The sequence below is a fragment of the Ammospiza nelsoni genome, chromosome 6 (assembly GCF_027579445.1).
Source record: "Ammospiza nelsoni isolate bAmmNel1 chromosome 6, bAmmNel1.pri, whole genome shotgun sequence".
Classification (NCBI taxonomy): Eukaryota; Metazoa; Chordata; class Aves; order Passeriformes; family Passerellidae; genus Ammospiza; species Ammospiza nelsoni.
In genome coordinates this window covers 43,368,376-43,389,345 of record NC_080638.1, presented here as the reverse complement: position 1 = coordinate 43,389,345, position 20,970 = coordinate 43,368,376, and positions in this window count along the sequence as shown.

The following is a 20,970-nucleotide window of genomic DNA, read 5'->3' as shown; positions in this document are numbered from 1 at the left end:
GAGGAAGGAATTATATGAGGAGCTTGAAGCAGCATGTGGGACAGTAAGAAATTGCAGTAGAGCAGGAGCGGTCCCTTCCCATACTACTTTTCAAGTACATCAGGAACCTGTTATTCACCAGTTTATTCTAGAATATGTTGTGGTTTATTCTTCCTTTAAGTGGGAGAGCTCCTTTAGCTTCAGCTAAAGATAAATATATTCACTCATACTCATCCAATAACCTCCCCCATCAAGACTTCCAGACATAACTTTTATCAGCAAGTTTATCCCCCTTTCATATACCTGTCCTCACCTACCCAGGAATTCATGGCATTTATCATCTCACAGCAGTGTATCACACTCCATTTAGTTTCTGAGCAGTCATCATCTAAAGATATGCAGCTCGATGTTGTGTGTCTTGAATCAAATGGAGTATTTCCAGAAAGTCACAGTATTTCACACTTATTTGGTTCAAAATCTGGTATAGATTCTTCCACCTCCTGTGGTAGGCCAGCTAGCACTGTTATGCCCACTGCAGAGATGTAGAAGCTTGGGTCAGAGTAGGGAAGCAGCTCTTCCTCTAGCTGCATCAGAGCTGGTAACCAGGTGATAAGTAAGCACCTGATCCTGGTTAGTGATTTTTATTGCCACCTACAATACTCCCTCTATACTTGAGGATATATACAAAACCTCCCTCAGAGCTCACAGTTTTAAACACTGTCGTGTACAAGAAACTTCCTCCTCAAAGCTAACATGCTTAAATGACAAAAAAATACCACCCTCTCTGAGGTAGAAAATACCACACCACAGGAGATGAATCACCAATGCCCCCATTCCACACATCCAGAGCAGCTTCAACATCTCATCCAGACCCCTGGTGTGCAGAGGCAGCAGTGACATGAAAAAACACCTGCTGAAGCCAGGTCTCCCTGTCATGGACGGCACAAATTATACTGCAAGAAACCAGGTCTGAGTGGTTTGTTTTCAAAAGGGCCCTTAATCTAATATTTCTTTAATACTTAGGTTCCTAATACTGGTTTACAAGAGGCATCTGTCCTGGTCCCATCCAGGAGAGCTATTTTTGCTGTAGGTGTGGGAAGACAGAACCTGGAGCTGGGTGTGCATGTCTAGGAATTCACTCTATACCACCTCACACCAACTACCAGGGACAGAGGTGAGGAACTCTCTGGCTTTGGGGAGGAAGGAAGTGATTTTTCCAGTGGGGAACCTGTCCACTATTGTTCATTGTCTCTGGCTCGATGAGCATTTTTTTGGTGTGAATTGCTTTTTTTTTGTATACTTTAGTTACTAATATTGTTGCTGGTACCGTTCATTTTCTTATCTCATTGCTGTTTTCATTAAGTTGTTTTTATCTCAACCCACGATCTCTGCCTTTTCTGTCTCCCATTCAGGGGGTTTGTGGTCTTTTCAGTAGGTGTACTAAGTTGGATAATATCATTCTAAACCATGGCAGCATCCTATTCATGTAAGATCGGCAAACCTGCACAACCAGCCTCCTACCTCCTCACGCTTTACAACCCTAATTCCCCCCACCTAGGATTCCAATACAATAAACGCGTCCAGTTTTGAAGTATGAGGAAGATCAGCTTCTCTCCTCCACATCTTCTCACACAACACCCACACCTCCCTTACATTTTCCCATAGCAGAAGCTTGTGTGTTTCAGAGGTCCATGCATAATTTCCTCCTCATGATCAGAAGCAAAAAATCAACATAAAGCCACGAGGACAAGGAGTGTTTTGAGGAACTTGCCCCTCCTTCCCTTCCACCCACAAATCTGTTTGTACAAGAAGGAAGATGGTGAGGTTTGATTGCAGGATCATCCTGCGAGCACTTGATGAGGACTGTTGAGCTCTTCGAGCCCAGGCACACAGTGCTCAGCAGCAGCTGTGAATAGTGCATCCTGCATCTAGCACTGACAGCGAGGAAAAAGGATTAAATCTACAACTCCATTCACTCCTGTGTATTCTGAGGCATTTTGAAATCCATGTAAATCTTCCATACCATAGAATGCAACCTTCACCTACTTTGAGAGATGGCAGCTGATCAGCTAGAATATGCCAGAGTTCAGAGCATGGCAGAGAAGGGTTCTGCATGGAGTGGAGAACATAGGCAGAGAAGCATTGAGACAGGGAGGTGATAAAGGTGCAGAAATGACCAAGACAGAAAATCTAATAATCACTATTAAAAATGTGATATTTAAGCCAAAGAGCTCAGTTTTATACCCAGGCTGAAAGCAATTATGGGAAGACCTCCTTCTTCCAATACTTTATCAAAAGTTGTACATAGAAATTGGTTTCACCCTTGACTTCTGGCAGATGCATTTTTCAAGACTCAGTTACAGCTAAGCCCTCAATTCTGAAATGTCAAAATTTATGATCAGAACAGTGCCTGACCTTAAGTTACCCAAAATACAAGAGATAAATCAAAATTTTGTTGGATTGTTTTAACAATCCATATATCCAAGTTGACTTCTGTGCCTGTTTTACAACTGCTGACACCTTTGAGTGAAACAATCCCCACTGGATCAGTGTAGCTCATGACTTTTCAGTTCAGAAGACATGAGGCTGAAACCCTGTAAATGCATCAGCAGAAGCCGCTTCAGGTTCACTGCTGCATTAGACTGGATATAACTTGCTCTGTAATCCACTTAACTGGGACATGCTTCCCCAAGGAAGTATGTTTACCTACCAGATTCCACAAGGAATTGATATAAGCCAGCAACACTTAATGGCAATAACCACAATATAACAGAGACATTAATTCTGCTCTTTAGGGACAAAATGCATCTGTTAAGGAAATTTTACTAAAACCTGCCAATGCATAATGTTTACTCAAGATCTCTACAGGCTTACATAAGTTAAGCATTTTCCTAACTGGGACAAACAGTCGCTCCAGGTGCAACATTCAAGCCTGCAGTTTTGCTAAGACTGCACGACTTACATTAAAGTAGACAAGGATTTCAGGTGGCCCATAGCTGCCAAGCAGCTCTCAGAAATTAATAATCTTTACTCCATTAGCATCTCTTCTATTTCCTGAAATGAGCAGCAGCTCAGACATTGACTCCAACAGGAGGAAGCTAAGCTTTTATTTTTCCTTATTTATCTCCTGCTCCCTTTTTGAGACAGAGAAGGTTTCAGTAAGCGTATGTTACAACAAAAATGCCAACAACATTGCTGGGAATTTTTATTTTCTGCAAAGCTGTGAAACTGAGCATGTACTTCAAATTCTCTATCAAACCATTTATGTTGGGACATCTCTCACCCAGCTGGGAAACTGTCACTGCAAACAGCAATGATGATCTGGACTGTGATGCCCTCTCTTATGAATCCCAGGAGGAGCACAGAAGAAACACAAGTGTAATTAGAGACCTTCAATATACCCAAGAAACTAGGTTTGGGTGTGGGGGAACATTAACAAGCCAGCACACAGCGAGCTCTGATCCAAATACAGTGTTCCACTGTTTGCTTCTCCACTGTGTTTTCTGCACTAATTCACAGCCACTGTAACATCAAGACAAGCTTCCATATGCTTAATTTACTGACAGTAATTAATTTCAGCCTCTCCCCACATACACATTCATTTTATCTGACAAGCAAGTCATGAAAAGCAAGTCCATTCTCATAGAAATACAGGGCAGCTACCAGAGGTTGCCTTTCTTCTTAGCAAAGAAAATCTAATTGGTGCATCTGCTAAGTCACAATGCCTCTCTCACCCTCCACTCTTCACTTTGCATCCCCTGCCCAAGCTTAGGTGTGTTGCTTCTCACAGGCTTCCCCTTACACCAGAAAATGATTTTTAATAAAACACTTTATTACAGATGAAAAAGGAATAACTGGCTAGGGAAACATCTGGGCACCCATCTCCTTTTCAAAATAGTGAATCTATTAATGATCATGAGGAAAGGAATAAATGTTTTAAGAGGCTTAGCAAGTAACTCAGAGAAGCACGGCCTCTACCCTCCTGCTCCCCCCTTACTCACTGACAGTTTAACCCATACCAGCAAGGCCAGTAAATTAAAAAAAAAAAAATTTAAAAAAAATGAAGCACCAGGTAATTGATCCCACTTTAAAATTCTTTATTAGGAAGAAAACTAATCTTTTTTTTCTGAAATCCACTTTTAACTCACTTGTTCTCATGCCTTCTGCAAGCTGCTACTCTGTTATTATTCTATGGCAGTATTATTTATGGTCTCTTTGCTACGTTAATATTCTTTCATGAAATTTGGTAACTGTGTTTTTAGTTCTCCAGCATGTCTCAGTATTGAGGTGGGTGAGAGAAGTAACCATGTGATGCTGACAGAAGATAACACAAGTCAGCAACTGAAATCTAGACACAACTACCTCAGAGCTGAAGTCACCATTACCTAATCAAACTAAATCTTCACAAAACAGCCAAAGTGCAATGTGTACATCTTAAAATTTTGACAGGAAACAAAAGACAAAAAAAATACAAACTTTGAAAACTGTTAACCCAAATTTCACTATATCACACAGGTAGAAAAGAGGGGCCCGAAATGTCCCCAACAGACACAATGATGCCTTGGTTGTCAGTCAGGATGAGACACCTAACTGAAGAAATAATAAATACTTTAATTTGCTATTATCACAGAGCAAAGAAACACAGACTTACTGACATGTACTTCTTTATGCCATGCCAAATGAGTGAGAAAACAGACATGCACATGAAGAAGAGTCTTGAGTTACAGATTCACTGTACCAACTGAGAAAAACAGGAACCAAATCCAGTCCCCACCACCTACCAGTCACTAGGTCCCTTTCTCTCAGGGGAAGATATGGTATGCTTGAATTTTCTTTAGACACACTATTTTTCACTTTCTTGACTTTTATATAATGGCCAATCTATGCCTTTTTCACTCCTTGATGATATTTTGAAGTGTCACTGCTATCTGGCAAGAGTAAAGCCTATTCTGCCCTCCACAAGCCACATCCAAATTTCTTCTCACACTAAACAATGTACCCAGTTCTAACAGCAGCTACACCTCTGCCAATCTACCTACTCTTCTTAAAACATCTGAAAAACAATTAATTCAGCTGAAGAGTCATTCCTATCACCAAACAGACGAGAAAACCAAGCATAGAGCACCTTCAATCAATTTTTCTCATGTATTCCTTACTTTAGTTGCTTTCTTTTAGAGCTGTCCAATATAAGACAGCTGGAACTCAATTTTCACAGCATTCTCAATGTATTAAAAAGAAGCATTAAAGCCACGTAGGAAACAAAGATCAAGAACAAACTTAATAGCCAAAGTCATTGACTACTTCCAGTCTGAGATCTGACAGCAAGTCTGTGGAGAAACTGGGAATAAAGTTCACAAGTGCTGAAGTCCTCATTAATGACTAATCTACCAAAAATATCAATTTCCTTCAAACTCCTAAAATTTGCTGCACTCTGTCCAACACTTTGAATTGACACAACACTGTCTTTGGGATTTAACCTGTAGGAAAGACATTGTATATGTGAACTTATTCTTCATATTTATAAAGAAATAGAATTAATCAGCCAATGGTTTAAGATATGACAATCCTTCTTCTCAAAAATTCAGCAATAGAGAAGTGAGAATCAGAACATAAGTAGCTATTCATCCAAAAAAGGAGCATAAAGTTTAAACTTTTCCAGCTGAGCCTCACACATAGAAATACAAACCAAGTTGTCTAGCACATGACAGCAGAGAAAATTAATGTCCCTCTTTTTGGGGCCATCCCACAAAATAGCTGACCCATGTGCATTGATCTGCCCTTTTTCTGCTACAATATACACAAGATGAAAATCCTTTTAGCTGACCATTTCTTAGCTCCACAGTCCAGTACTAAGGAAAATGTACTTCTTGTCTGTAGAGCCAATGGTTATAATACAAGGACTAAAGGCAGGAGCTGGCTTAAGATAGAATTCCCTGACCCCTCCCAGAAAATACCCATCAAGAAAAGGCTGAACCATGAGGACACAAAACTGCCACACTTTTCCCACTTAGTCAAATCAGGGCATCGGCCATGGACTCCCATAACTGGATCTTCTCGCAGTTGTTAAGTTTTCTACAGAACATATTATACTGGCACAGCAGATTATGTTGGTAAGACTTCTTAAGCAGATGTTAGTGTGGATTTATCCCAGGTATGCAGGATCAAAAGGGCAGCTTTGCAGTACAGGAGAGGAAAATGGCTACCAGATAAATGGGACAACAGCACGTCTGACAGCTACTGCAAAAGCTCTTGAAAATTTCTTTGGTCCTTGTCTGCCAAAAAAGAGATGATGGTCCCTTTCATTCCTATTTTCTACACCTTTTCTCTGCCTTCCTACCCTGTCTCAATTTCACCTTTTCTGCCCATACTATGTTTTTTTCCATCTGTCCTTTCCCTCTTATCTTCTTTCATAAAGCAATTGCCCTTGTTTTTCTCCTTTATTTACTTTCCAGCAAGTGAACAGCAGCAGTGGTGCCTGCTTTGCACACTGTGACTCCATTCCCTGTCTTCATTTTCCTCCCAGCTCAGGCTCAGCAGTTGCAACTCAGTGCTGCTCTCCTGAGACTCCCACAGCAAGAAGCAGCCTCAGCTCTCAAGCCTCAGTAGATTAGGGAACATCATGGAAGGGAGGCAAGTGGACACTGGAAGGGGAGAAATCTGTCACACCCACTGCAGTCAGCCATTCTGAAGGTCATAGCACAGAATCCTCCCCTCTGCCTGCCAACTTGGTGCTGTCACTGGTATTGTGAAAGCCTCTGAATGAGGGACTGATATTCTCTGCAAGCCACTACTTCCTTAAAATAGGGCCAAGAGAATGAGTAAGCTCAGCTAGAAGAAAAAAATAAATTTGGAGGAACAGTGAAGCTCTCAGCCAGCACACGCTGACAGTGAGAATGAAACATGGGAATGGCAGACCAACCACGTGCTAAATGTCTCACTTAAATACCTCATATCCCTAAAGAAACAGTATGATAAGAAAGGGCCCTGTCAGCTCAGGTCTCCCCCCTCCCAGAGCCTTTATCCCATTATAGAGAAAAGAACTGAGCACACTGTGCTGCCAATACACACCTGGCAGTGTCCCTGGTGGAAGGGCACACTCAGCTACCTTTCCTATTAGGACATGACCAAGACACACAGCTGTAAGTCAGGCATTGCACAAACAACGAATAAAAAGACATCTTGTTCCAAACAACATGTAACCAAAATATAAAGCAGGATGCTGCAGAAATACACAGAGAGGACAGGGCATACCAGACTGATGCATTTTCCATATAGTGGCCTGTTTTCCCTTCATTATTTCATCCTCATTATGGACATTAATCAACTGGAATAATGGAAAAAGTCACTGGCAATGTGATTACCTCCTCTACTCATAGATTTACTCTTAAAATGATCCTCCCTTGCAAACAGCTTACACAGCTACTCCATGTAGCACACCTACTGCTGTCAGGTATATTCCTACTCTCTCTCAGGCAACTTCTGATGCCAACTCATTGTGTTCTGTCTTGCCTTTAATTACAACTCCTGGTGCTCAATACACAGGGGACAGGGGAGGCAGAGGTGGGCAGGGAACATGTTAAGTATGTCTTAAGCTGAAGGCCGGAAACACACCCAAACAGAATCAGTGACTGCTACTGGAAACCATGCCCAAAGTGACCCACTCACTGCTCCAAACCAATAGCAGAGCCAGTGGTGGGATATATGAGCTCAGTGTCAGCTGCATCTTTACTGTCCATGCTGTCTCCAATGCAATATAACAGGATCTACACATCAGTGAAACTTCCACATCTCATTACTCTGTCAATTTCAAAAGAATGTTCTGGAGCTCACAAGGTGTGAGCTATAATCGAGAGCTCAGAGATTTCTCACAGATAACAGAACAAGTTGAAAATTATTAACTCCCAAAACTGTCCCAAATTGCTTGAAAATTTATGAAGTAACTCAAACCAGTCTCCTGAATCACCATCATCATCTTTTCTTAGAGGTTCCCTATGCAACTGCTGACCAAAAATGCATTGCTACTCAGGACAAATACCTGGTAAGTTCCCAACAGCAAACCATATACTGGCCAAGTTCATGGCCAGTACCAGTTTCAACTAGTTGTGCAGTTCTCCTGGCAAAATTTTGATCTCAAGTTCAGCACTGAAATCACTTCATCCTAAGAAAATCAACACAAGAAAGATATGAAAATGTAAGAAAAGGGGAGAGAAACAAACAGGGGCAGTCAGAACTTGCAAATTATCATGGACAAAGGACAGTCTCAAAAAAGGAGTAATTCAACCATGTCGAACACCTTTCCTCCTAATCAGACAAGAACACCCTCATCAGCTGGGGAGAAGGCACACAGCCAAAAGCAATTCAGAGACAGGAGAAGGTTAAGACACCAAAGCAGTCAAAACAGCTGCTGGTATTTGAACATTTTTGGCCAAGTCATTACATATTGTAGAAAGGTGGCCTTAACAGAACTACCGATCCTACCTCTGTCATTTTGAAACAGGGAATTCCCTTCACCCTTATCACTAACTTGCCAAAAAAAGTGAACTTGAAAATGTAAGTCTCATATACTTTGCCTATGCCCTTTCATAATGGTTGGGTAAAATCCCAAAACTAATGAATTCAGGAATTTTTTTGTTATTGAGGTCAATGGAGCCAAGATTTTACTCCTAGCACCTTTAGAAGTTATTTACTCTGCTATCTATTATCACATCCCTAAATCTGTGTTTCTCCACTTTCTTTTACCTATAACAGACATTAACAACGGTATAACTGACAAATAACTGTATTTCCTTTTCTTTTCACTATTGCATAGCACTGACAAGCATCAGCAGAGCTCTGTGAGCCCCTCACACTAGGACAGAAAGGAAATGCTCAGGGTCGTATCACACTGGCAGAAACACACATACCATTGAACTCAAAGGATCAAGAGGAGTTATAAATAAAGACTGACATGTGTTGACAGAGATGCAAATAATTGGATTTGAAGAACCTGTACCTAGCCCATGGCAGATGCTAAATAAATTTTCATCAAGAATTCACCAAACTCTCCTGGACATTAAAAACAAAAGGATGAGGGATACATGTCATTTATCACACTTTGAGGCCCATTTCCTGTCAGGCTAGGCACCAAACAGAGCAGAACAAAAAGATGGTCTTTTCTGCATACAGCTTTAGTTTTTCAGTAATGTTTTGGGTACACATGGCCTGTTTCTGATAATAGGCACAAAAAGACTGACCAATCTCTGAGACCTATGGACAGCAGTAACAGGAACCAATCTAAGTCTTCCACTACAGAGAAAACAAAGTTGTTGAGCAGTTCCTGCCCAAGGGAAGAGAAGGGAAAGAATGAAGAGACAGGCACAAGCCCTGCAAAACCAGCCTGCTTCTGTCATAGCTGCCAGACACACTGGAGCAGATGCTGGGGAGCACACAACTGCTGGCAAGGGCTGGCAGCAGTTGTGGCAGTATCTCACTTAGTCTGCTCATGTGCCCTGAATTCTGCCCCAGGAGTGGCAGCCTGGCTTTCCCAGGCACTGCCCGGGGCACAGAGCTGCTGTGCTCTCCCCCAGCACCCCAGCCCCACAGAATCTCACACTAGCCAGACTTAGCCCTACTCTGTGGCCATAAATATAGCAGTCCTTCAGGACAGAGACAGCTCTCCACACACAGTCACGAGCTCCACACTCACACAATGCAATCATTAAGTATGTGCCAATTAGATAATGTGACGTCAAAAGCGAGGGCTCAGAAATGAGCAATATGAAGGATGAATAAGCTGAAGGGACTGATTTATAGAAACATTATCAGGAGGTGGTTTTTCTGCTTCTTGCTTTAATTTGTCTTGAAAAACAGGATTACATAAACCAATAGCAATGTAGAGTCAACTCTGACTTTTGTGTCTGAAATTAGACCCAAACTTTTCAAAGCTGCCCCTGAAAAATTATTACAGCTCTGCATGCAAAAGTCAAATAGCTCAGAAGTGACTTGTGCTGGCAGTTTTCCTGACTACTAGGAGGAACTGCTTGCCCAGACTACACATGAAAAAATTAGGATATTGACCTGAAAACGTTCAGTTATTTTATTCTAAAACAGCTCCACTCAATTTTTTTAGTTTCAATAAAAGCTTTCCTTAAAAGTGCTGAAAATAATATATTATTAGACTATACAATTTTGTGTTGTAAACTCAGCCTCCTATTAAGCTACTTCTCCACACTGTGATGAGCAAACTATAATTTTTACAAGGTTTTTCCAGGGGGTTTTAGATTTTTGTCAGATAAAAAATAATTAACAAAAAAAAAATTTCATTTGTCAAGAAACACAGTTATCCCTCATTCTCAATTTCAACAGAACTAGTTGGGGTTTTTAAGCAGAAAACTTTCTCTAGAAACTGATCAGGATCAGCATTTGTGTCAAGCAACGATTTACATTTTCAGAGCCAAATCTTCACCTGTATGTGCTCAATGAAATGAATTATACTGATTTACACAGAGGGGTCTTTGGTCTACAGGTTTGATTATCAATAGCAGTTGATTCTGTATTGCCATACACTAAACTACAGAGACAAGAGGCGGTCTACTGTTAATCCAAGACCCTTCAGATGTACAAATTACAGATTCTGCTTAAAATCAAGCCATTCAATTGCCTCTGGTACATTTGCTCTTTCATACTCAAAACATCCTGTGACAATTCATGGATCTATGAAACAAGGGCCTGCTCGATTTGTTCCTTGCACCTCACTGAACCAAAAAGTAAAACCATGAATGTAGTCACAGCTGCACTGGTGTAAATGCTCTTTAGAGACAGCAGGGCCTTGTGGTTCTCTCCTCTTTCACCTTGCAGCATGCTAAATTGATCCAGAAAGCAGTTCATCTGAAAAAAACACCTACCAACAATTTGTTTTAAACAAACACTTGTAGCCAGAGCCCCCATTCTCCATCAGCATGCAATTGTCTCAAATCACAAAAGGGAAGGAAACCAAAATTGAAAATTGATCTCTCTGTGGCCACGTAGACAGGAAGAATGATTTCCTAGATGTGATTTTAAATAACTCTTTCTTCTGTCCCCTCTACCCCCTCCCTATACACATTTACATTTCTTCTCCTGTATTCTCCATCTTTTGTCAAACAGGAACAAAGACTTCCACCATCTCACTCTCTTTCCCCAGCTTTCTCATCAATATTCTATTATCAAACAAGGTTTTAGCTCTTTTTTACCTCTTTAAATCAATAAGAAGCAAAGCAGTAAAAGGAAAAAAATTAAAATCACCAGCAGATAAAGGGTCTTTAAAAAAAGTTAATCACTGCTAAACACTGGCAGCTCACTGGAGTGTCACACACAGCCTTTGCTACATGCTGTTTGGTCCCACACTGTCATAAAGGTAAACTACCTGTACCTGCCTGCCAAAGCGAACTGAGACAGGAGAGAAAACAAGAATAAAACTTTCAGAATTGGTCCTCATATGGATGACTGCCACCTGAAATCTGGAAGAGCAAGAGTTTGTAATGTGTGACCTCCGAGTGAAGGTAATGCTGAGGAAGCCCCACGAGTACCTGTCATTGACACCTACCTTAGCTCCCAGCTGGAAGCAGGGGCAGCCAAGCTAGTCTTGGACCCTTTCTGATATTGAAGTTCTCCTGCTTCTCTCCCAGGCCTAAGACTTTCCCCCACCAACACATACATGCATGATTCAGACAGGTTTCAGGTGTGCTGCTATACATATACATGTATATGCATTCATATATACATATATATATATATATATACACACACACACCCAGACACAAAAATTATGTGTATGGGATATTCCATACCTAACATCTTCAAATTTATTGTCACACACATTTACCAAAAACACCCTTACATTATTTGGAACAGCAGCAGAGGGAAAAGCCAATGCAAAAAATAGGGAGAGACAGAGGAAGAAATCTGGGTGTGTCTGATGCCAAAAGTGCTGACAAGAAACAGCATTTTTCTTAAGCCATATGCCTGTACTATTATTGCTAGTACTTCTTCATGATCAAAGGACCTTTCAAGAGTCACAGCTGGACAGAAACTCCATGTCAGTGGCAGGAAAGAGCAGAAGTCCCACCACAGTCAGGAGTTCCTTTTTTTTCAGGAATAGGTCTTAGAACTAGAAAGTACAGTCAATTCAAAAATAAAGGAAATAGGAAACCACTCCGTTTTGACTCAAAGTAATTCTACAACTTTGGGCAGCATACATTGTTCGTTCCTCTTCTGCCTGCTGACAAACTCAAGTTACAGCTCCAACCTCACACACCTGCCCCAGCACAGATGACACCTCCATACTCTGTCACAGTGCCTTGCTGTGCTGGACAGCACTGGGCTGCACAGCTTCTCTCAAACAGGCAATAAAAGAAACCACCTGGCTTCCCACAGAGGGAAGTAAAAAGCAGCCCATACAGGGCTTCCCATATTCCCATGCAGAGGGCTTCCCGTATTCCACTATCTCTGTGACAGTCACGGGGGATTGCTGGGGTTCTGTGTTCTTATCACACCAGGAGACTCACACACAGACTCTTAGTGAGGAGCAAGCTAAACAGAGGAGTTTCCTGTTCCAGACCACCAGAGAGGAGAAAAGAAGCAGCAATGAAATTAGGGAAAGTTTGACATGACAATCTGTCTATCCTCAAGAAGATGACCACGAGACAAACCTGCTTGCTTATACAAGCATTGATTCCATCATCATTCCCAGTCACCAAAAACAAATTACAAGCATCCTTAATATTAGAAGGGCCATATTTTGTCATTACCTTTTAACAGAGTAAAATTATTCAGGGGACAAAACAGTGAGTCAAACAGGAGGCCTCTAAAGATAGTGTTTGTATCAGCAGGACAAAAGTGGGATGACTCAGGAAAGAGCACATCTCCTGAGAAGGTGCCACCAATCACCTCCAAACCTTGCTAGAGACCATTATGATGTAACACAAAATGGATTCTGCACTTCTGTTTAAGCACAAAGGTCCTCAAGCATTTACAATGAACAAAAGCTTCTTTCCCCTCCATACTGCTGTAGAGCACAGTGTGTTCTTTCCACTTGGTGGTGACGTGTTCTTTCAGGTATGAAGAGAATCCTGCATAAATACCTTATAAAACACTTTGGATCTATGTGTGCCATAGAGGAAAAGCTTGAATTCTTACTTTAAAATATGCAGTTAATTTGATATGTTTACCTGGAACAAGAAGATAAGAAGGGACACAAGAACTTGGGGAAAATGCACAGTTATATCACTCAGTGATTCTAAGCAAAATCACTAAAACCACAATCACAATGAGTTTAAAACTTCACTCCATCCCTGTAGTGAAGAAATACACTCATCTCTTCTGATCTCTTGGATTTTCCCCAAAAATGCCCAGTTATCCATGATGCCAAAGGTAGGATTCTTCCTCAAAAGTTGCCCCATTCTCCTGCATTCACTCTTCCCTTTGCTTTCCTGTACAGCTAGCAAAAAACAGGAACCTTCCTTTTCTCTCCTAGCAGCATATGGTAACAGAAATTGCCCATAAACCTTTCAGAAGCATTTGTACTAAATTCTATGTTTAGCAGCTATACTAATCAGAAGGGCAAACAAGAACTCAGGAACGTAAGACTTTTGTTACACAGTGAATTAATGGGTAAAGAAAGTAAAACCAGAAATAATTTGAAAAGTCTCAGTTAAAAAAAAAAAAATTGCAAGCTGAAATATCAGCCGATATTTACCAATGGTGAACTACAGAATAGTGTCCTCAGTTAATGGCTTGCATCCCTCTCCCCTAGGGCTTGGCATGCTGTTTCAGCAGCTCCACCAGCAGTCATAATCAAGCACTCCCTCACTCCAGCACAGGACTGGTGTCTTGACAACTGCCCATGGCCTTTGTGAAGGCTGTCTGCACCCACGCTGACACCTAGGAGGCTCTTGGGAAGACACACTGGATGTCTGCTCACAAAACTGCTGTCTTGCAGAGCCAGCAAGTTTGGCCCTAGGAGCAGCTTTGAGTGTTAGAATATATTCAGAAATTGCTCTCCCCAAAATACAGTGTAAGGAACAGTCAGGTGGGGACAGAATGTATGAATAGAGGAGGAGATATACAGACCAAATACTCCTGGATCCACCATAATAGGAATACAACCCATAACATGCAGCTCAGAACATGAACACCTGTAAATGTGCAATGGGCAGCCCATCCAACACCTCCAAGTATACAAATCTGGGAGCAGTGTCCATGACTCCAGCCTATGCAGGAGAATAGAAACATGCATCCCAGGAGTCCCAAGCTGCAGCAGAAATCCCAGGCTGACAGGCTAGCTCTATGTGCACAGCCCTCAAAGCAAAGCAGCAAAGCACACTCAAACACTGCAAGTAACACGCAGGAAAAAAATTAACAATGTGACACATTCAGAAAGAAAAAAATGGTAGCAGAAACCAAAATTCACTTTACAACTCCCTAAAAGAAATCACAGAATCATAGAATGGTTTGGGTTTGAATGGACCGTAAAGCTCATCAAGTTGTAACCCTCATGCCAGGGATAGGGGGACCTTCCAGTAGATCAGGTTGCTCAGAGCTCCAACTAGACTGGCATTGAACACTTCCAGGGATGGGGCACTCTCAATTCCTCTGGGCAACCTGTTCCAGTGCCTCACCACTCTTAAAGAATTTCTTCCTAATATCTAATCTATATTTATCCTCTTTCAGTTCAAAGCCATTCCCATTTGCCCTATCACTACATGTCCTTGTAAGAAGTTCTCTCCAGTTTATTTGTAGGTCCCCTTCAGTACTGGAAAGTGCTATAGGGTCACTCTGGACCCTTCTGTTTTACAAGCTGAACAGTCCCAGCTCTCTCAGCTTTTTCTTAGAAGAGGTACTCCAGTTTTCTGATCATTTTTGTGGCCCTCCTCTGGACTCATTCCAGTAGGGCCACATCCTTTCCATGCTGGGGGCCCCAGAGGTGGATGCAGAACCCCAGGAGGGCTCTTCAAGAGCAGAGTAGAGGGGGAGAATCATCTCCCTCAGCCTGCTGGACACACTTCTTTGGATGCATTCCAGGATACAGTTGATAATGTAGGGGAAGAAAACTATTGTCTAAAAAAGGACTGAAAGGAGACAAACACCTCAAGGCTTCCGTCATCTCACACAATTACTTTTTTTTTAATTTTTACTTTCATGAAGACTAAAGAAGATATCTCCCTCTTCCACTGAAAGAAAACCAGATTCAGATGCCCTAGTCCATGATTGGTTGGAAGCTGCCAAGCAAGGATGTGTCTATATTTTTACAGCTGAACAAGGATCCATAAAACCTATCAGATGAAAGAGGGTGTCCAAAGGCACAGCAAGTGAATGCAGATGGATGAAAGGACCAGAATTTGTCACTCACCTCCCTCAGTCTCCAAGCCCCATGGGAAAGCAAAAGGAAAAAGAGGGCAGTAACCATGGGTAACCACTCTCAGGTTAATCTCAGATGGGGAGGGGAAAACGCTCCTCAAGATTAATAGCTAAAGTACTCAGGGATTAGAGATTAGGAGGAGAATCCTGTTTGCTAGGATTAAAAGGGCTGCATTCACATGAAAACCTCAACCAGTGAATTGCCTCCAGCAAAACAGTGGGTTTTATTATTATAATTATTATTTTATTCTCCTCCAATAAATGAAAAACATCAGCAGGAGGGCAGCAAAATCCATCAAAGGTTTAGAAAATAAAATCTCTGAGGAAAGGTTAAGGGAATGTAGTCAAGATAGAAATCAGATATTAAAACCAAAAATCAGCCCATGTTATTAGTAGCACAGAAGATTATAAAGAAGAAGAGATTTAAAAAAAAAAAATCAACTTCCCAGAATCCATGTGGTGTAGTCTATTCCTTTGCCCTTGGCTTAGCTGGAGGCAAGTGAGCTACAAAAATGGCAAAACTTACACAGTTTGCATATAAGGGAAGGTACAGTTTAAACATCCAATGGCTGGTATTTTCTAGAGTGCTATCTAGGAGCTCCATTTTGACACCTACTCTTAGTTGCTTTTCAATGATGCATCATTAAGGTACTTAACGGAAGTGTACAGGAAGGAACAGAAAAAGAATAGGACCATGTTCTATCAGAGGGGGTTAATAGAGAGGGGAAAGACATTAATCCTAATCATCAAAGCAGGCATTCAAAAGTTTAGTTAAGCAGCTTTTCTGAAACAATTTTCAGTGATGGAACAAGGGAAAAACTTGGATCCACCACAACAAAATTGTCTGAACTAGATTCTACTTCACTTGACTCAATCCTCGTGCAAGTAAGAATATTCAGTCTGGATTAGGTCAACAGACCTGCAAGACAGCTCATGAGGTCAGCACAGAGAGGCAAGGCCACAACACTGCCCTGTAAGCAAGGACCACACTACTGAGTGACATGCTACTGCAAAGCACAATCCCTCCCTTGCAGCCCAGTGCCACAGGCCCTCCATACAGCCAGATCTTCTCTGTAGTCCCGTGTCAAAAGTGCCCTGTCAGCAGACTTGGCATCAGTCTTCTTGAGCACTGAGAGGAACTGGGAAATCTGATTACTCCAGCACACTTGGCCTTTCAGGTTCACAAGAACTGCAAAATTGCCACATCCCTGCAAAAGGGATGGAGGTTGCTGGTAATAACGCCACTCCCAACAAAAGCCATAGAGAAACAAGGATTGTAACAGGAAAGAAACTAAAGAAGGTATTCTTAAACACATGTGCTTGGCTGTTTACGAGAGACATTTAGCTGCAGAACAGACCAGAATGTACTCAGCTTGCTTTAACAGGAAGCTGCAAAACCATCTCCATACCTGTCCCTCAAATCAAATGCACAGGCATAGAAGAAAAACTAGTCCCACCTTTTACTGGGCAAGAGCTCAAGGAGGAAGCTTTGTCTGTTGCAGGTTATTTGGAAATTTTATTAAACTGCATGTGTATAAAAGAAACCGCAAACCAATTTATAAAGCCAACACTTGCTTTGTCTGATGCCAGATGGTGTCACTGCCAGACTTCCAACCACCACTGGCAAAGGATTCCCAAGGGACCAAAGCTCAGGAGGCTGGGGCACCACCCAGGACAGGAAATCAGTTTTCCACTATTTATTCCTCTGCATGAATCCTCGTCCTCTGGGGCTCCCAAGGCAGTAAGCAGCAGGTGGAGATCAAGGTGATTCATGGGGAAAGCAAAGTGCAAGCACAGCAGAGGCCAACACGCATTCTGAACTATTCACATCCTGGAAGCACCACTGTCTCCTCCCACCTCACCAGCATCTGCGTCTCCTCTCTCTCCAACCTGCTATTTTTGGAAACTCAGTGACTCACCTTCCTGATGAAGCCAGGTCTAGTTGGCTCTGTGCCCTGACACTTTTTTGTACAGAACAGAAATGGCAATTTGCTTGAACCTCTGCTTCTACACTCACATAAGCCAACCATGTCTGCACAGGATGATAGCAATGCCACCTTCCCAGCACCAGCAGCGTTTCTGTGTGAGCAAGGAACACAAACACTGAGCTTCAGAGAGACTGTATACCAGGTTCACAGTCTAGTTGCTTGCTTTCTGTTGAAAAATGGACACTGGAACGTAACACAAGGTCTAGGAGGGGGCAAAGTGAAGAGGAACCTGTAGGGAAATAAAGTAGAAAGTAAAAGCCAATGTACGATGCATACATAAGTGACCAAGGCACACAAAATCCCTTCCCACTACTGATCTGTGGCAAGCATTATCTCAAACACTTTAATTCTGGATACCACAACTTAGAGGGTAAGAAAGAAAAATACTGAGAAAGATCAGGAAATCACAGGAATAAGGAATTAGTAAGTACTAAGAATCAGCTAGCTTTAAAAAAAGCAAGCAGTGAAAATGAGGAAATATGAAATGAGGAGAAAGAATATTGAACTAGAAAGGGTATGCAGGCTATGCTCCATTGCTAAAGGGAGAAATGAGACAATTAGATACTTAAAATCTTCAGTTTACCAACATCATGATACTCCCTTGCAAATAACTTCCCACTCTCCTCTCTCTGGACTGCTTTCACAACTGTTTCTGTCCCATCCCTACAGGCAGAGCCTCCCCACTGCCACACACAGCCACTGGGTCATGTTTCATTTACCCTCTAAATCAATACTTGGTCCTACCTGTGCCACGTCTCTTCCTTCACACTCATTCCCCTCTTCCTTTTCAATACTGATTTCTAGTGCAGGTTAGAGATTAAGTTCTCTGTTACAAGATAATACATTTCCCATAAAAGTAGTATTTTGAAAAGCCAAAATCGACCATGCTTGACTGTACAGTAGAAACAGCTCTGCTCCCCTTCAGCCACCACAACAGGGAGAACACAGAGCTGCCTCCTGAGGCAGGCTGAAGATACACTCTTGGAGACTAATGCCTTCAAAGACAAAGACACATCAACTACTGGTGCTGGTTCTTTGGTAGGGAATATCAGTTTCAGTATAAAGATTTGTTAGGGCCGTGTTCCACAGATAGAGCAGCCACTTCACAGCTCAGATTAAACTGAAAAACTGATGGTGGACAGTGGTGTGAACGGTGTAATGCTCACAGTTAATAACACAAGCACACATTGCTGCAGTGCCTTCACTCATGGGCTTGTAGGTGATAATCACAACCAAAGCCAATGTGCTGCTCTTGCCCTCTGGTACGGTTGTGACAGACAAAGCACCAGCACATCAGAGGGCAGCAGCAAAGCTACATTCCCTGGCTAAGGTACATCAGTCCTAATACAGCCTTGTGCTATAAAAAGACACAGAAATTTTACTGTGAATGGGGAGTTGCCCTGTCCACCATAATCACATCATTCGGCAAGAGAGATAGAAAAATGAGAATCAGTTCCTGACAAGAAAAAACAAAGCATAAAAAAAAACCCAAAAAAAAAAAAAAAAAAAACCAAAACAAAAAAACCCCCACACCCCTCCTTTCAACTGAAATCATCTAAAGAGAAAAAGCAGTAGACAGCAGAGCTCAATGTGTTTGGCTGAGAAGAAAGTTATTTACAGCAAAGTCTGGCCTCTCACTGCCACCATGTAATTCCAGGCAATTGCACTTTCAAATAGATCTTTTTGGAGAAAATCAACAGAGGCTTTGCTTTCAATCTACTGGAAAATGAAGTCCTGCAAATGCATTACATAAAGCTGCAGCAGAAAGAGCAATGTGCACACAGGCACATACTCTCAGGTGGAGGTTGGTGGGCTTAAGTACTCAACTCTGCCAGGCCCACTTCACATTTCCCAGCTCTCACATCACACTCTGGATTTCCTGTAACTAATGATGCCAGCCAGATACCATGGCAGTGACAAGTTTCCATAGGCTGAGTCCTGCTGCCTGTATCAGTCCTGTCTCTCCAGGTCAAAAGGAGAATGTCCATCTCCAAGGCTCAACAAAGCTGTAAGCCTCCTGAGCAAGGCCCTCAGCCATTAAACATACAGTCTGTGAGGCAAAGGATCATCCAAAAATTCACCACTGATTACAGTCCACATAATTATGCCCCACTGTCACCTTCATTCAACATCAATGTCTGCCCAAGTGTCTACAAGGCAATTTCCCAGGCCTGCAGTGACCAGTACTGCCCTGATCAGTGTATCTGCAGCTCTCCCCTCCTACAGAGAGCCTGTCCCACTAGTGTCTTGTCACTCAGAAGCAACAGACACTAGGCTTTGAATATTTTATGCCATTGACAGCATAGCAAATATTGTAGAAAAATCATTCCTGACAGACAGTACAAATACTCAGAAAAACTTCAGAAGGGTGGCAATTGAAAAAAAAAAAATGCATGTCTTCATGCAGAGAGGGCTGGGGGCTGCATCATTATCAGAGGTCAACAACACAGGAACACAAGGGTAGCACAGTCAGACTTCACAAATCCCGTCACCACAAGCTGTTACTGTGTGTCACCCTCTCCCCCAAGCCCATCCATATACATACATGTGTATACATGCACGCCAGCCCCAGCATCCATTTCACACAAAGGCCAAATACAAATTCAGAAACAATTTCAGAGCAAGTCAGAAGCATGGAAAGTAGAAGGCAAACCTAGGCTTTGAATTATCTCAAACTAGCTCAGATACCACTACCTTGTGAACACAGCAAAATAAAAAGGTTAAATTCTCATTATTCATTCCATCAGGGATGATTTTGAACTAATATTTTCCTTCATTTAAAACACTGAAAAATTACAAGAGACAAACCTGGAACTAGTAACTCTAAAACAAGATAACCTTAAGAAAAATATGAACAATCCTTCTTGTTTTAGGAATACTGGAGCATAGGTTTGGAAACACCTGGGTCATTGAGTAGGTTCTGCAAAACACCCAACCACACATTTCAGTAAGTGTATGGCCAAAGCTTCACAGCAAATTCCACTCATGCCCAAGTTACTCAGGCCACAGAACACCTTCAAAACCTCACAGCAAACCACTTCCAAAAAACTAAAGCTTGTCACTGTAATATGGAAGACCAGTGGAGATTCAGGATCCCCCCGCCCCCCAGGTGCCCCACCTCTCTCACACAGACCATATGAAAGAGAAGTCTCCTATAATCTCCTGAAACAAACCATGCCTGTTTCCACACTGGAAGGTGATAAAAAATGAACCAAAGCCTGACAATCTGACCAGAAAAAATTGCATTTTCTCTCCCTGAATCTGGCCGTTGCTTTAATCCTGACATCGTGAAGGGGACATGAAATCAGGCATCTGGGATAATGCAGTAACAATGGGAGTGCTGAGAGGCTTGCTGCAGCCTGCAGGCTATCTCTAACTGAATCTAATCTGCACTGCTCCAGAGAAAGATGGAAAAATTATCAGTCAGAAGCCTATTTGCACAAAGGTGGAAACCATTCCCTGCCCTTTCTAGACAACTGGTCCAGGAAAGCTGCTTTATAGGATCAAGCTGACTGCAAAGCACCAGAAACCTTTTTCACTTCTCAGTGCTGACACCCATGCAAAGCACCCACGAGCAGCAATGCCTGTCCACTGGTTATTCCTGCTGCAGTGTAGAAAACAAAAGAAT